The sequence below is a fragment of the Triturus cristatus genome, chromosome 3_1 (assembly GCF_964204655.1).
Source record: "Triturus cristatus chromosome 3_1, aTriCri1.1, whole genome shotgun sequence".
Lineage (NCBI taxonomy): Eukaryota > Metazoa > Chordata > Amphibia > Caudata > Salamandridae > Triturus > Triturus cristatus.
The window spans coordinates 839,695,627-839,711,778 of record NC_140583.1 but is presented as its reverse complement, the minus strand read 5'-3'; the positions used below and the strand labels follow the sequence as shown (position 1 = coordinate 839,711,778).

Sequence of the window (16,152 nt, the reverse complement as noted above, 5' to 3'; positions counted from 1 at the left end):
TGCGTTTCCATTAAACTTTCTTTTTCCTTGTACTTCATACTACAACACACTGAAGAGATATCTGAGGGATTCGTGGTTGGTGCATAGGCAACATAAATACAATGTTATCTTGTGTTGCGTTATTGTGCTCTTTTTAAAAATAGGAGGTCCAAATTGTTCTATTTTTCGCTGATAAATCATCTACAGAAGTTTCTTCACCACTTGGATTGGAAAGTGCTTCGTTTAATTTCTCATCAAGTCCAACCATTTGAAACTTTGAAGTTTGATTGTCATGCCAGTTCAGGTTAAAAATTCGTGCCCTGAGGAAGAAGAGGAATTTATTTCAAAAGTCATTAAATATGGGTTGGCATTCTTTAGATCCTTTCTGTTCAAATGGATGCTTTCTGTTTCATAACCAGTTTAAAACTTCTGTCAAACCTGTGTTTATCTGGATTCTTAGAAACCTATGCCTGTGTGGGAATCCGTTTTTGACATCAAAACGGTCTAATCTTCATGCCAAAGTGTGATTACCTTAAAGTGGTCGGAGAAACTTGAGTGATAGAAAACAGGAACCACAAGAGCTTAAAACAGGGTGCAAGATGGAGGACAGGGCCTTGCGGATGAAGTAGTCTTTAAATATAACCCTACTGTTGCACCAGGCATAGGGTACACTGTGGGCAAGCCCGTTTTAGAAAGCCAGGGAAGGAGCTGGAGTGTTGGTGGTAGTAGAGCGGATGAGAGAAGAATGTATAAAGGCGAATGGTGGCAGAGAGGGGAATACGTGTTCACATAGAGACGTAGTAGTTGTATAGCATGTTGTAAGAGATACTAGGACAGGCTAGAGAGTCTCAGTGAGACAGAAGGCTACTTCTGCCCTCCCCTATTCCCAATCAAAGCTTGGATTCAGATCTCTTTTGCAGTCTCACTTAAATATATTAAACTGTGGCCCCGCAGCTGAGGGTGAAGGAGGGAAGCTGGGATGGGAAGAAGGGAGGAAAGTAGGGAAGGCATTGGAGCAACATAGTGCGCAGATCTGTGGGAGGAAAGATGCACCAAGGGTAGGGTAGAACCACGTGCTAAAATTGGGAAGGCTAGTTCCTAGCAATTGATTAGTCGGGTATGGCTTAAACTAAGCTTTACTTGCTCAAAACCACACCTAAGCTCCTTAGAAGTCTGTTCTGGGTAGCTAGCCCCTTTTGATACTGAGAAGTGCTACGTTGGTTTCGGAATGTTTCGTATATGAGGAAGATGTAAAACAATTAGCCCATCTGGTTTGACACCAGGATTTCAGAATTTCATGAGGGCAACAGCCTGTGGAATAATTTTTATTGCGACTGGTTCTGAATACTATCTCGTACTCGGCCTGCAGGATCTAGAATTGCAAGCCAACATGTGTTTCTTGTAAAGGATTAGTCTTTGCGAACGATGTCTTAACAATTCCGTGGTTCCATTCCTAAGTCTTGTTACAATATTGACCATGCTGAAAGTAACAGTTGTCTCTTCTGCATGTTGCGTAGAAAACAGGCCTGCTTCATACTCCTAACTCCAAATGGAACAAGTATTGGTTTTAACCGTGCTTTTCTTGGACTAGAATTGAGGCGGACAAAAAAGAGAAGATATACCATGGCTTCTGTTTGCCACACTTTACAAATACACTAGCATGAGCTTCAGTTTAAATTAGCCCACACTCGTTTCTTGGATACATAATTTCCTGATATTTCTATAGGCCAATGTTAATTTTTTAGACAGTTTAACATAGTTTGAAGATCATGGAAAGCCTTTTCATCATCAATTATTTAAGTATTATGATCCTCATAATTCTGTTTTCTAATTCCACAATTCCTTGAGCGAAGTAGTTGGATTCTTTGGCAAATCGCAAAAGAATAGAGAAGCATGTTTTAGTTATAGACAAGAACATGGGTAAATCTGCAGCGATTTTAACATATTTGAATCTTTGCTTTATGCTACACTAAATGTATGTCTTTATGTGGGCAGGAGAGATGGAAAAATAGGAATGGAGGGGGCAAGCTAGAGGAAATGAGGGAAGAGTTTGTGGATTAACTGTTAATAAAACACTAGTATCTTGAACAGAGCAGTAGTGTGTGATAGGTCACATACTGTAAAAGTCCCTAAAGGATTATGGATGATATTGATAAGACTGAATGAATGAGAATGAATTGAGTTCTTGTTGAGCGCAGCTGCCACCCCAAGGGTATCCTGGCGCTTGACCTTCAGAAATTCATCAGATCTAATGCACTACATTGGTTTTGAAAAGAGAAAGGTCTTCAACTCTTTTTTAAAGGAGGTTAGTTCTTGCTTACTCCTTAGCAGCAAAGGAAGAGTGTTCCACAACTTAGCTGCTGCATAGCCAAAAGTGCGTCCACCCATCCTCACTCTGGCGATTTTAGGAACTTTTATCAAAAAAGCCGAGGAGGATCTTAAGGGTCTGGCAGCCTGATACCAAATGAAAAGGTTTTGGAGTGGCAGAGGTCCTAGACCGTGCAATGCCCTGAACACAATACAAGCGGCCTTAAAGAGAATACGCTGCTGGACAGGCAACCAATGGAGATCAGATAAAGCTGCTGAAGACGACGCGGAGCGTGGTCGGGTTAGTGCCAGTTTGGCTGCCATGTTTTGGATCCTCTGCAACCTAGACACCAAAGACTTAGGAGCCCCCAGAAGCAGTGCGTTACAGTAGTCTAGTCTACTGAGTATAGTACTACGCACCACCTCTGCTCGAGCTTCCAAGGGAAGCAACGGCAAGATTTTATGTAGGGCTCGGAGTAAGCCCATGCACGTTGCTATGGTCTTGTTTACTGAGGTGTCTAGCTGCAGACTAGGTTCAAACATGATCCCCAAGTTACGAGCCGACTCAGCAGCTGTCACAGTACCCATAATGGAAGCCGGCCAGCAATCCTCTGGTAACGGGCGGGAGGGCCGGTCCAAGGAGCAATGAAGCACCTCGGTCTTTACCCCATTAAATTGGAGTGAATTAAGCCGGAGCCATTCTGCTGTTTCCGACATACACTGATGGAAAGTGTCCCTCGAAACCGCCTCCTTACCCTCAAAGGAGAAGATCAGTTGCGTATCGTCGGCATAGTTGATAACTGAGATGCCGAAAGATTTTATCAAACTGATTAAGGGACGGAGGTAAAGATTAAAAAGAATCGGACTGATCGCAGACCCCTGTGGCACACCCTGTTTCACCTGACGTATGGCTGAACGAAAAGGTGGTAGTGCAACCGCTTGTTGCCTATTATCAAGATATGGTTTTAGCCAGTCCAGCGCCAAACCAACAACACCCGCTTTCTGGAGACGATCCAAAAGGACACCATGATCCACCGTGTCGAACGCGGCCGACATGTCCAGCAGCACTAAAAAAGCTGCCTTACCCATGTCTCGAGCTATTAAAAGAGAATTTGAATACAGGCTAAACACACTGCTTCCCTTTCACGATAGTGTGATGAAATACATTTTGGGGGTTTCGCTGAGTAATATTCAAAATATTGGCGCAATTACACCAGCAAAACAGTACAATTCAAGTAGTCGCCTATTCAAAGTATTGGATTTGCGTGTATCAGACCTAAATAGCAACACTGACTTCTGCAAACAATCCTTAAGACCCTCTGTAGCCCAAGATACCCTGTCCTGTGCTCTTTTAATTCAAGTTGTACTGGAATGTCTGCCTGAGGGGAAACTGGAAACAAGGCAAGGGAGAAAGACAAAACAGCACCAGCATCGGGAGAACAAGTCAAACATATGAAATGAGAAATACATTGACTACCAGCAGTAGCAAATATTTACATTAGCATGAAAAAATAAAAGTAAACAATTCACCACCATTAGGGCTGGGGTGATGCTGTGCCCTGTAGTTAGTTGGTGATTGGTTCCGGAAAAGATGTCCGCAGCAGTGGATTCTAGAACAAGCACAGAGAAACAAATAGGAATACGAAGAACAAAGTCCCACAGAGTGAAAGGACAGCAAAAAGAAAAATATGAAGTGGGCAGAAAGGTAGCGCTCATGCTATGTAAGGAGCAGGCATAGCAAATCTACTTTGAGTTGTCAGGTAGTGTGCTACTTTGATCATCCTACTTTTATTTTGCCTCCCTGTATAAGGGCACAGTCCAGGAAAAAGAATGACGACCTGTTTTGTGACCACCATCATGAATTATGCTTGTGTTCATAGTTCTCAGGCGTGATGGTGATTCCATCACCAGGAAGGCAGTCTTCTTGGTGTTCCTGACCAATGCCATCACCGTAGATGCCAGTCTTCTGGTGTACTGACATGATATATGGGCACTGGCAAGCAATGGTGGGTCATGACCGTGTCACATGCAAAGCGTGAGGAGTGTGTTTTGGGTCTCATTTACTTTTCAAGACCAAAATGAAGGTCATATGTGTGCAGTTGTGCCATATGGATAGCAGAAACAAAGCAGGTGGTTCCTCCTAAAAATGTTTGTAAATTATGGGGGGAAAGCGTATTGTAAATCTTATTGGGCATTAACATTGGTTAGAGCTGATAAGGTGTAAAGATCAATGTACAGACAAAGGTATCGGAAATGTTGTGAAAAGGGTGCGCCATAATGCACATTTGGGCTGTAGCATTTAGATATGGCGTAAATACCTTTAACAGTGGAGTCTTTGAGCTGTCTTCCCAAGAAAGATTTTTATAGACGAGGTGGGAAATCATTCACTTTAATTTGCTTAGTGCCTATGACTTTGGTGAGAAATGAGTAGAGCTTGAAGACCACCTCCATCTGAGGGCTGCTGGCCTCATCCAAGGTTCAGGTCTCTCAAGCTTGTTTCTAAAGGTCACACTAGTAGATCATCCAGTCCAGTTGTTTTATTTGTCTTCAGTTCATCGCAGTCGTGTATTCCGTTCTAAATTGTGTACCGTCATTCAGAGAATAAGACTGTACTGAATGAGTACTTTTGCATGCACTTGGGAAGCTTGACGGCTCTAAAGAATTGTTTTCAAAACGTGCATTTAAAGCATACTAGGCTAGAAGCAGAGGTCAACATTAATATGAATATTTATTAAAAGACACTGCCACAGAAAGGCTGGGAATTGGAATTTATGTACCAAAATTAATATTGGGGGTGATCCAGCGCAAGACTGGGAAATGGGGAGTAACATTTACTGATACCCTCCCTGCGTCGCAGACCCGATGTCACACTAGCTCATTCACCAACTAAAACACATTTTAAGATTCAGAATCCTTATTTCCCTTAATGAAAAACCACAAATTCATATTTCTTGTTAATCAATATTTGTTTATCTAAATTTTTATAATGATTTATATTTGCATTTTTCTCGTCAAAGTTTAGAATTTCTAGATTGATTCAAGTAAATCGCAGAACATCATATTTACCTAATCTCGCTATTTGGAATCCTCTAATTCATTGGCTCTGCATAACCAATATTTTGTCGTAAATTGTCCGAAAAAGCAGGCCAAAGCTCAAAGTCCTCTGCTCAGCACGTTACAGTCCCTAATTTATCACAGGACCAGAAATCGTGCAAGCATCTATCATAGCCCATGGATTTAGAAAAAGTGTGCAGTCATCAAGTGGTCGGGCAGCATCTGGACCATCAGGAAAGGCGTCACGAACGTAGCCATGAAAAAGGAAGAAGTTAGAAAAATTATGATGTTGTTGATGATCCCTCCCTATTCTACTACCCTTTTATAATAAAATCAAGTTAAAGAAGATACAATTTTAAGCTTTAGGACAGTCGTGATTGGCTGGTTGGGATCGTCCGATTCTTATTCCCAGATTCTTAGTACAGTTCGAGGGGTGAGGTCATTTGTTAGCCAAGTGTCGGCTTGTTCCGGTTTACTGTAAGGTTGATTGTTCCCCTGTCTTGGCGAACCTCCAGATTCACATCCTTGACCAGTAACATGATGGACAAAGGTCGCTAAGCGGTTCAGGATATTTCTCGCACATGCGCAGCTCACTCCACGCCTCATGAGACAGTGGCCACTTCTGCGTGCGATGTCAGCGGCCATATTGGATTTAGGCCCAGATGTCAGCTTAAGCGAAACAAACACAAAAGAATAATTAATTCATAGAAATGGTGATTCTAATGTTAACCCCTTGCTAATCCCTCTATGTGCTTGTATTTATCTAGCATATAGCGACATTTAAAGCTATTATATTCACCCTTTTCGATCCTCCTCGATGATGCAACATCACAAAGCAACACATATCATGCAGTATTCTATTACCACATACACTATTCATTAATATGCGTACAGATTTTAGTTAGAAGAGTTATTTAGCTATGCAAATAGCAAATCCCATGTAAAGTTTTAAGTTTTAGTAAGGTTGATTAGTATTCATGCAATACTCGTTTAATATTATGATAGTTAATAGATTACATAATTAGTATTTTCATGCAAGAATAGAGGAGGTATACAAAATGTTGCACTACCTGCTCCATCAGGGGAATTAACCAAGACAAGTTTATCTAAACCACATTAGATTTGCAGGCATACTCTCTAGTTTAGTCCTTCCCCCACATTTCTTTCCTCCTCATTATCTATATGTTGAAAGCTGGATATTATGTTCTACAAAAATTCTACTGCAAACCATGACAGTGTTCCCATCGCATGGTTACTTTTGTTTACACCTGGGGTCCTTATAGTGTGATTGTGTTCTCAAGACTTTGTGATGGCTTTGCCGCTTCTGTTCAGAAGTTCTGAATGCGGACATGTACACCCGAGACTGTAAAAGACAACAAAACTGAGGCAGGTGGGATACAGTGTAATGCCTCTTCCAAGCACTGAGTAAGATCAGAGCCCGGTCACACGTACAATAGACACTGTTTTCGTGTATCTTAGATCCTTAGTTCAAGGTTTTTTTATGTTCACTCTAGGATATCAGTCATAATTGTGCTGTTATAAAATTAGAACTATGAACTCCCAAAATGGAAAAAAACTGAATAAAGCTGTGAAACTTGAGAATTCTATGAACAGACTAGTGACAGCAGTATATGCAGTCTTACTTATTTTTTTTTTATCAAGCAAAGTGGGACAGAGGATGTAAGTTAAGCAAGTGTGGCCGCTCAGTGTATTAATGCTTTTACTGCAGCGATAGTTGTTTGACCCTGTGGCCCAAGCTAGAATCCAGGGAAATCCACTGCGCCTATTATCTTCCCAAGGACAATAAAATAAGTATTACTAAGTTGGTTGATAATAAACATGTTATCAGCACAAAAATACCCATTGGAATAAATGTGAGCATAACGCAGACCTGCTATATTAGGATGTCTACATGAGTCGAGTGTTGTGACTTCAGTTCCACTTTTTCCTCGTTTGCTACTAGATCTTCTTTCACTCTTTCAGTTCCATCCAAGATGCTTGAGGTACACTCTCCTGCTTTCATTCCAGCTTTCCACTCACTCGTTCACTATAGTCTTTCTTTCCAGCCTTCTGACTCTGCCTTATCTCTCTCCTTTTCCCCAGTTCTCTTCCTTCTGCCTCAGCTAAGCAGCCACCACACTTCTTCATTCCTGGTGCTTACTTCCTACCCTGCCCTTCTTTCTCTCTTTCTACTTTAGTACCCTTCTCCATACCTTAGTCTGACTCATCGCTCCCTCCTTCACACAATCTCTCCTTCCTTAACTAAGATCTTCTTTCCCTTTGCACAGAAAACCCTCCTTCACTTCTGCACCTCACATCCTTATTTCCCAAGCTTTGTTTTTTCTCCCCACATTTAGGTGATGCCCCCTCTTCCAGTTTATCAACTTCATCCTATCTATTCTTCCTCTCAATTTGTTCAAAATGCCCTGCCCTTTCTTTCCTCTACATCCTATCATTGGAGCTCTTTTTCCTTCATTATCTGCAGCTCTCCTTTCCTTCCTACAACCCTATTGTATGTTTTCAGCACTTTAGAAACCCTAATAGCGAGTGTGCATTGGAAGCCACTTTGAGACTACCGACCATATGTACAAAACGAAGGCTTTGCAATTTCCAAATAGCGAATTCATAGAAATTGCTAAAAAGGCATCGCAAAATTAGATGCATGTGACAGTGGATTCCACTAATATCAATTTCTACAAATTTGCAATCACAATTCGGAAATCCCAGTTCAGGAAATTGTAAATGAAATTAGGGAAAGTCACAATCTGGATGTAGAATGATGATGTCAGACCAGGATGTTAAGAAATAAAGGGTGTTTCCACAACCCAGAAGCCTAGGAAGGTGCTGAAGGAAGGAGTGCACCTGTCTCACCACTGGCAGTGAAATACCTGTGCTTGAACTACACCATGTCCAAGAAAGATGTGGACAAGGATTCTGGGAGCAGGAAGCGCAAGGTCAAGTTCTCTGAAAAGAGTTGGAGCTTTTCTCTGAAGAATGTGTAGCACATATGGACCAGCTATTTTGGAAGGCTTCATTTACTGTTCCTGAGAGCCAGTAGACCAGAGATCAGAAAATTACTAGTATGACCTAAGATCCTGTTCAAAGTAGAAGGTGCCCAGCAGGATGGCTAGGGGAAGTGGTACAGGTGGTGGACCCTTCAAACACCTTCTCCCATTCCCATGTAATCACTAATCGAGGGGACACTGGAACTAGAAAGCGTGGTGGGAGTGTTCTGCCTATAGCGCTAAGACACCGCAGGGTAATTGCGCGCTATATATAATCATTTATTCAGGGTCCAACATTGACACCTCCAATCCCGCAGACACCAAGCAGAGTAAGTCAACTCACCCTTACTTACTCAACATAATGTTTGTAATTCCTGAAGTAAAACATCACAGCAAACAAAACTCCATTTTGATGCTTTCTGTACCTTGGCAATGCATCAAGGGAGTTGTAGTACACCAGAGGTGCATGCTGTACTGTGTGTTGATGACTGTACTGCACATCTTTGTACATCATAAACATATCACGAACACATTAAGCACAGTCGCAATAGTATAGTGAACAAGCATTTGTTTTTAAAACAATTTTTTTTTTTTCACAAATATCCATACAGTGCTTTCAATGAATATTCCTGCAATCACAGTATTATTCAGTACTCAGTATGTTATTCTTGATTAGATTCCCCTAATACCGTGAGTTCCAGGAGTTGGATGTTTCCTTTATACAGTAAGCAACAGGTCAAGTGATACTGACCTTTGACTATCAAATTGTCTAGACTTAGGACTGTAGCCTTCTGCTGCCAGTTACCATGTTAACTACTATGAACAACAAAAACCCACCCCCTTCCTCCCCACCCTCAGGTGCGCTATGGTTGGGACCATCGTTCAGTAAAGGTCGGAGGTTTGGTTCCCCACCCCTCCTTCCCATCGTCTGACACCAAAGGTTCAACTTATACATTTAATCCATCAAATTAAATTTGCTTAGTATCTCACCCTCAGCTATAGTGAAATGTATTCCTTCTCAGCACGTTAAGTAAACCTCACCTAGTCTCCTCGTGTTGTACTTATTCAACAATTCTTTTCAGGGTCTTCTGTTTGGCGGCCTGTTCTGTTCTTCAGTTCCTCCACGAGCACCGTTTAAGCTCTGACTGCCTCCAGTGAGCCCTTCCCTCGCTTGGCATTCTTAGTCCTGACCGCTCCTTCATTGTCCGACCAGCGTAGCACCTCCCTTTTCATGCCTTCCGGACATTTTATGAACGAGCATTAACCATTTATTTACACTAACTATATATATATATATATATATATATATATATATATATATATATATATATATATATATATATATATATATATATATATATATATATATATATATATATATATATATATATATATATATATATATATATATATATATATATATATATATATATATATATATATATATATATATATATATATATATATATATATATATATATATATATATATATATATATATATATATATATATATATATATATATATATATATATATATATATATACACATTATCACATATCACACCCAGGACGTGACAGAAACAATTGAGACTGAAGAAGCTACTGGCACACACACGTTGAAATGGAGGACATCACAATAGCAATGTCTGTGCCCATTACTCCAAATACAAGGAGAGCAACCCATTGCACCACAATCAGACTTTGTGGACGGTGATGAGGGACAAAGCAGGGACAAAACTACATCTGTGGGCAGGACTCACAGATACCATAGAGTCCAGTCGGCAACAGTCCTCAATGACAATTTGCCAGAAGACATGGCAGACCGTTCTCCTGTGTTTGGTGGCCTGGAGAAATCCATCATCTCAGTACAGCGCCTGCAAATCAAGACTGTTAATAGGCATCTACAAAGCATGTCATCGTCAATGCAGCAAATGCAGAAACAGTACATTTGAACAGTGGTCCCAGTAAACAGATTAATGCATAAAAAAGAAGTTACACAAATTTTGAAAAGAAGAATGAAAGAACTGTGATATGCTTACTGGACAGTGTTGTTTAATCACACTGAACACAACAGTAGTTCATAACATTTGTTAACACAGTTTAAAGCAGTGCTCCAGGGAAAGGAGGGTGGGGATATAGTGAATAATGTGAGGATGAGGGAGTGAGTGAAATAACGTGCGATTCACTAGGTCAGATAATTACAAGACAAGAGCACTCATATTAATAGCCAAATTCTTCAAAACATATCCAAACGTTACATAGCCATAGTTTCAAACAGAATCACAGTGATAAATCGCTGTTGATCAAACTGGCTAATGTGGTTGATGTCGACGTTTCGACCCCTGAAGAGTAGTAGATTATTGTGTCCCTTACGCCGGGGTCTTCCTCAGGACAAGAGTGTAGGAGGGGGGTGGGTTACCTGGAGATAGAATATGAAAGATTTAAAAACTGGCAGTTCCTAAAGAGGGAGTGAATAGAAACTGAGTAGAGGGCCTAGGCCCCAAAATTTACCATAAGTGGCTCATGTATTGAGCCTGAAGGGGAAGATGTGGGCGCATAGGCTCCAAATTGGCGAGCAAGAGCAATCACCTGCAAAAATAATGTGCAGGTTCAGAATGTGGAGAAAAGTCTACTTAAGTAGTCAATTATATTTGGTGGGCCTGATCAATGCACTTACTTGGGAGGATACTGATTCATGGAGGAGTGGAAAAAGGCCATACTGGATAAATCTGCTGGTCCTAATGATTCGAGTCTCATGGATACAATACGTTGTGCAATGAATGCTCTGTGCTAATTCGTCTTTCTATTGGGAAAAAAGGGTAAAGGGTTCCAGTTGGTACCACCAACTCCAAACAGGGGTAGAAACAGTGCGCGAGCGAGAAGCTAGGCGTGCTCAGCGTGGCTAATCAATGTACAGGAAGCGTCGTGGTCTTCGAAAAGGAAACCGAGAAGCTGATTCTGCTAGTCAGGAGCAATAACACAAAATAACTGACCACACCGCGTGTGTCCGTGTTAGTTCGCTAAAGTAGGCTATGTGTTAAAGTCAAGTGAAAATGGGTTTAAAATGACTGATCGCATGTCAAATACGAGCTGTAAAAGCTCTCCGCGAACCAGATCCTGCTGTTAAAAACAATAATAATAATAGACTCTCAAATAGACGCGCATCCAATTCTAACCGCGCTGTTCACTATGTGTTAGATTTGGGGCTGAAAATCGCAGGGCGCATCTCAGAAATCGAACTCGCGTGGTGAAAGCTTACCGCTTGCTCAGCGACCGTCTCGTTCCTTGGAAGGAGAAGGGAGGACTGAATTCCGCTACTCAAATAGGTCGGTGTGAACCGGTCAATTACACAAGCGTACGTGTCAAGTTGCAGACGCTCACTGTCATGTTGGAAAATATAGGAGAAAGGGAAGACAGACTATGAAAGGTGCGCCCAGTGGGGGGCTGCTAAAATCTCGTTCTAACTGGGAGGTAATTAATAAAATCATGCCTGCGGGGGAAGATATATGGCATTAATTGTGCATATCTCAGGGATGCGAAAAAAGGGGGGCAAAGATTCACAAATAACCAGCAATCTTATTCCTGTACGAACAAATGTGCGCCCAAACACTGACACAGAATGTGATTTTTGGCCACCAATGCGCAGGCTTAACATTGCATTAGTATGTGGTCACGGCCCACTGTCACATAGTTCATATTCAAAATTCTAGTGCCCTGTCTGTAACGTGGTTAACGTTGTTGAAATGATTCATATACATAGTTGTGAGGAAGACCCCCACCATATTACTCATCAGGCATATTAACAGCGTTAATGAATGGGCATATGTCCCAACCAAAATGTCAGACACAAGTGTCGTACCTAGATCAAAAAACGGGAGAACAAGTTCACATAGGTTTTGAAATGTGATGTTGGTGTTTGGCCTGGGAACATTACACAATTCTGTTATCTAATCGGTTTCATAATGTTTATGAGCTAACAAAGTTCACCATACTGGGCATGGGGAAACTTATAGTATGTTATGTGTACAGCACATTCAAGCATTGAATAGTATGTGGCCACATGTTCATGATTAGACGGTACAATGTGTTAACAAATAAAGGACACAGTTTGGGAGGGGAGAATGATAAAGGTTCACAGAGCATGGGGTATTTGCATTCAGCCATAAGCAAATAAATTTGTCATACCACATGTGTTGTAGCGAGACAGTTTATCAAATGTGCATGATGTGCCGGTATTGTAAACATTAGACTCCTGTATAGACATCAGTGCTCAGTAGTCTATGCGGCACTCTCGTGTGAGACATGCTAGTGGAGCATGACTAACCTCCGACTCGTTCAAACCATTCTGGATGAAGTCCAGAAGGGACATCCTTTTTCATTCCCTTGTATCCAGGATCGTTCCAATGTTCCCTCCCCTTGCGCCAAGGGAAGCTTTTTTTCCAGAACGACCCAATGTAGCTTATCTGGGCTGTGATCTGCAGTTCTGAAATGTTCGACTAAAGGAGCACCTTGGACCCCACATCTAATTTGACTGCAATGTTGCAGGATCTGGGCCTTCACTTTCTGTTGCGTTTGCCCTACATATATGAGGTCACAAGGACACACAATACCGTAGATGACGTTGCTAGAGTTGCAATTGGTGAAGGACTTCAAAGTAATCACATGGTATTTGTATGTAAATTTTTGGTTTGAATTGTTGCAAATGCAGAAACGGCAAAATCGATGTTTTGATGCCACTTTGATGCCTTCAAATTCAGTTAATTGATTGGCAGTAGCCATGACCACTCTTGCAAGGAGACCTATCAACCTACAAAATGACATGGGACACTGCTGTCAGAACGTTGCACGTGGGTAGTAATGTGATCACAGCCCTTGAAAACATACAGAGACACAACTATCGGTCCCCAACATTCTGACATCACCTAAGAGTGAAGACTGCTTTAGCATCAGTTCCACATCTATGCAAGGAGGAATGCTGTACCAGGAGTACACGCAGAAACACATCTGGATCTGACATGTCCCCTCTTCCACAGGCCGGTGTTGGTGAAAAGGGAACTAATCCTTTGTTTTGTTTGTTATTACATACTTTGTTGCTTTGTTGAAACAATGTAACATCCACAATGGATACAGTTGATTTGATAGAGAAACAATATTGTCACAGCCTGAACAAAAGATGATCTTTCGGTTATGCACTGTCCGTTACCATTATTTGTGATGTACATTTCTTAGATGTTGTAATCGTTCTTACCTCAAAAATAGTTGTTGGTAATCTCTGTGCTTCGTGCACGACCTTATGCTACACATGTCTTGTCCTGCTGCACCTGTAGTGATGGTAATTCCTCACCTGAGTCCGAATCAAACTCTCTGGTGATGTTGTGCAGACCCTTCCTCATGGCGGTACTGTGTAGAATGGTACAGGTGGCGATGATCAACAGCACGTCGAAGGTGTGTAAAGTAGCGGTCCGCCAGTTTTGTGGAGTCAGCGGAGCCTGGACTTCAGTATCCCAAAGGTCCGTTCTGTGATGGACCTTGTTGTCTTAGGTACCCTGTTGTACTGCCTTTCACTTCTGGTTCTTGGAGCCAAGTATGGTGTGAGTATCTAGGGATGCAAGACATATGTACTGTCTTCTTAAAGAGCATGAGAAGGATAAACCATTAGGTCACATTACACAAACAGTTCTGGGCACTGTATGCATTGAGCCAGCAATTCTCTTACAAGTAAAAAGCCATTGCCAAATTCAGCCTGAGACAGTCTGTTATGTATTCCTCGGTGACGGAACATGAAGGAGTCATGGGTGCTGCCTGGGAATTTGGCCACAAGATCTGTTGTGAAGCATGAGAAATCACACACTACCTGTACATTGAGTAAGTGTGAGCTTTTCCTATTTCTGTAGATCAATTCATTTGCTGAGGGGGGACATGTGGCAATATGTGTGCCATCAATACAGCCAATAACACTGGGGGAACTGTGCTACCCGCTAAAATACTAATCTGGTCTGTTGCAAATATTGTGGGTATTTGTAAAAGATATGTATTGATTAACTCTACCAACCATGATGTCCAGAAACCTGTGAAGGAACCTGGAAAATGCACTTTGTGTCACCCCTCTTGCCACTAGACCTTCTGGTAACTCTCAGAAGCTAGAAGGTTTAGACAACACAATACCTGCACATGTGATTGAATTGCTTTGCTTCTGAGTGTTGGGGTTTGAAGCTGAGGTTGTAACTAGACAATTAATTCCAGGATTACCTCACTTCTGAGTCTGTACTTCTCATATATGTTCACCTCTGTCTGTTTAAATGACCCTCCCCCTAAATACCCTCTCCTGTCTCCTCCTTCTCTGCCTGCCTTCCAAAATGTTCATCCTCTTCCCCAAGACGTACAGAGCAGCTATTCTAAAAGAGCCAGATGCATTTTGGGTGCCTTTTTATAGTTTGCACCTGGTTACCACCTGATATAGATTGATGGTAATTGAATTTTTAAGTGGCCGTTTTGCAACTATTTGCAATTCGGAAATCCATTGTACACGGTATTAGCGAATCGCTATTTGGAAATCCCTATTTGCCATTTTTAAACTGCTGTTTCTGCTGGATAGAAATTGCATTGTGCGCTGCCGAAAATGCCTTTCATGCATTTGAAACTGCATTTTGCATTTCCTAAAGGCCTGAAATTGCGAATCGCACCATGAGGAAATGCAAAATGCCTTCGTACATATGGCCCTAATTGTCTTGTTCTTCAAGGGAAACTACAACTGAAAAACGAAATTTGCAGGTGCATGGTGTTTGCAGGTAACTTGACCGCTCTAGGCTATATACGAAAATACTGCACAACCCTCTACTTTGCGTCCTTTCGAAATGGGTGACAAACATTAGCTTATCAAAGATGGCAGCAAAACCTTATTACCTCAAAGGGAGAGTTGCTAAAAGAAATACACTGTTAAATTTGGGACTCAGACATAAATAGGCTGGAATTAATCTCCTTGATCACAGATCGGGAAGTGCTGTCTTGTTGGTGTGGAGTGCACAGTTTTGTGTCGGTGTGGGGAGCTGCGTTAGGGACAATCTTTCATGTATAGCATAGGGGGTGGAAGGAAGGGGACTGTGAGGTCGTCAGAATGGCTGCAGTTCTCCTAACACACCAGCCACACAGTAGAATGTGTGCAAACCCAGAAAGTCACATGGTTGACCTGATGGTGCTATTTGCCACAAAAGTTTTGCCACTAAATTTGAAAGAGAAAGGAATAGAGAGACGAATACAGTGAGCATCTCCTGTCAAGAGTAAAGAAAGCAATTGTTGCTGTATGGGAGTTTATCTTCAAGTAATACACTTTCTCTCAAATCAGCATTCTACAATGCAGCACTGATGGCTTTTGCCTTCGATACTGTCAGATACACCTTTAGGGAACCTACTACTCCTGATCGTTGGTCCCTGTAGCATGCGCGGGCTCGCACATACTCTCGCAAAGCACGCACATACTCTCGCAAAGCGCGCACATACTCTCGCAAAGCGCGCACATACTCTCACAAAGCGCGCACATACTCTCACAAAGCGCGCACATACTCTCTCAAAGCACGCACATACCCTAACAGAGCGGGCACATACTCTCTCAAAGCACGCACATACCCTCACAAAGCGCGCACATACCCTCACAAAGCGCGCACATACCCTCACAAAGCGCGCACATACCCTCACAAAGCGCGCACATACCCTCACAAAGCGCGCACATAACCTCACAAAGCGCGCACATAACCTCACAAAGCGCGCACATAACCTCACAAAGCGCGCACATACCCTCACAAAGCGCG

At 41.9% G+C, this 16,152-nt stretch overlaps 1 protein-coding gene and 1 long non-coding RNA gene across 2 annotated transcripts in view; one reads left to right on the top strand and one right to left on the bottom strand.

Annotated features, from left to right (window-relative positions):
• Nucleotides 1-16,152, top strand: part of MTX2 (metaxin 2) — a 337,394-nt gene that overhangs the window by 215,526 nt on the left and 105,716 nt on the right. The gene's annotated exons all lie outside the window — the stretch shown is intronic.
• Nucleotides 10,468-11,043, bottom strand: LOC146861153 (uncharacterized). Its single transcript, XR_014979236.1, has 3 exons — nt 11,025-11,043; nt 10,859-10,936; nt 10,468-10,766 (listed from the first exon to the last, which is right to left on the bottom strand). It is a non-coding gene; the product is annotated as an uncharacterized LOC146861153 (long non-coding RNA).